Raw genomic sequence first — 1,882 nt, 5'->3', positions numbered from 1 at the left:
AAAAGGCCTCCTTGGCACTAGATATAGCAGATGTAATATAGATGACATATTACTATATATTCTTCTTTACTTTCTTTCATAATGTTCTAGACTTTCCTTATAATAAGACATATCTTTCTTTTTCATCTATTTTTAACTTGACATTGTTTCTGTTTATACATGTTTTATTGATGTTTTTCCAATACTAGATGTGTATGAAAATTGTGGTATAAAACTGAATGATAACCAGCAAGTGTAAAATCAAAATAATATTTGCTGCTGCACTGTAAGACAAAAAATTCAAAATTTCAGTCTTTAACTTATCTTACCTGAAGAAAACTTTTCTTCTGGTATATTAACATCTAGATGATCCTAAAGTTTTTCTTCACTCATTGATTTGGTTTCCAATTGTAATGTCCGACTGTGAATCACAAATTCTGAATAAATAAAATATACAATTATCTTACTATAACGGATGTAGTAGTAGTAGCAGCATGTATGTCAGTATCTATGTATGTAACCAAAACTCCTGCACCATATATAGAATGGCTCCACAAACAAAAATCCATAAAAACTTTCACACTTTGGGTATTCAAGAATCAGACATTTAGAAAAATAACTGTGGTATGTGCAACAACCATTTCTTTATAATAGAGTAAAACTTTAAATAAAAGTACTCTCCCCACAACAAGAACATGACTTTCACCAGGACTGTACATGAGGGTTTGATTTTTATCTTTATTGATGTAATTTTTAAATGTAGCACAGAGAAACTGGAGTTCTTAAAAAACTATTATCTTTTCAATAAATGGTACCACTTTTAGTATATAATAACACTACAGTTTATATCAGTAAAATGTATGAAAAGAGCATAATCCAAACACTTTTCCATGCAATACTTCTCAGAAAAAAACAAATTCTTTTAGAAAATGTTCATTTTTTTCAATCAGGTATGAATACTACAATTAGTAATCACTAGTACAAACAGCCAGCCATAGGGTGTCATTTCTACCAGAAGAACAAATGCTTGATAATATAAAATGTGTTTAATGATCCAAAAAACCAAACAAAACTGCCGATTTCCATTTCATCGGCATGGAAAGAACACATTTTTAAGTATTGAAATGACTTTCTAACAGTTAGTAGTCATTTGCTTTTCTGTGTTTATCTCTTATTTATCTTTTCTGCATGAATATCATTGGTCGATATGCAAACTCCCAAAAGTATAAACACTTTCAATCTCCAATTTTCACAAATATTTTATAGACAACAATTAGTATGAAATATCCATCTATTTTGTTTGCTTTAGTAATACAAATTGATTTTATTTAATCTGAAAAACACCATTTTTATTCCTCTTTGATGCAACACTCAAATTTATTGAACCTCTAAAAATATGTAACCATTTATTTTAAAAACTGTCATAAAAATTTCAACATCTAGATAAATAAGAGATTTGTCGAATTAATTTCCAGTTGTCACCTCTAGTTTTGAATCAAAGTTTCTGTATAAACAAACTGTAATATGAACATTAAATTTTGTTTTATAACTGAATCATCAATTCCAGTATAAATTAAGAGCTAGTATAATAGTAGTATGCAGCTTATGGGGCCCTAATCAAACCAGTAGCCAATTTTTGGAGGTTTGAGGACGTCACACTGCTCAGATACCTTCACTAGCTTTAACTGAGGTGAAGAGCCCATAGAGACCTGTATACTCCTGAAGTAAGTCCTTGACCTTAGAAAGAGACTTTTGTGACTGGATGCATTGCTTTGTACTCTGTTAAAAACAAAATACATAGAATGAAGAGATAACTTATAAAAATGGCATGTATAATAGTTGAATAAGTAATATATAGCACTTGGTTAAACTATTGGTAATAATTACCATATTTTTCGGTGTA

General features: G+C 29.4%; 1 long non-coding RNA gene across 2 annotated transcripts in view; it reads right to left on the bottom strand.

Annotated features, from left to right (window-relative positions):
- LOC111089792 overlaps positions 1-1,882 on the bottom strand; it is a 9,735-nt gene that overhangs the window by 5,801 nt on the left and 2,052 nt on the right. Inside the window, exons 2-3 of one of the 2 annotated variants that reach the window (XR_002613982.1) lie at positions 1,650-1,758; positions 309-416 (exon numbers count right to left, since the gene is read on the bottom strand). This is a non-coding gene — a long non-coding RNA (uncharacterized LOC111089792). Of the gene's footprint in view, positions 1-308; positions 417-1,261; positions 1,759-1,882 lie in introns of those variants that run through there. The other variant, XR_002613983.1, reaches the window with a different exon arrangement.

This window comes from Limulus polyphemus, unplaced genomic scaffold, assembly GCF_000517525.1.
Source record: "Limulus polyphemus unplaced genomic scaffold, Limulus_polyphemus-2.1.2 Scaffold7363, whole genome shotgun sequence".
Taxonomy (NCBI): Eukaryota; Metazoa; Arthropoda; class Merostomata; order Xiphosura; family Limulidae; genus Limulus; species Limulus polyphemus.
Note: the sequence above shows the minus strand (reverse complement) of the source record. Positions and strands in the feature narration are given on the sequence as shown.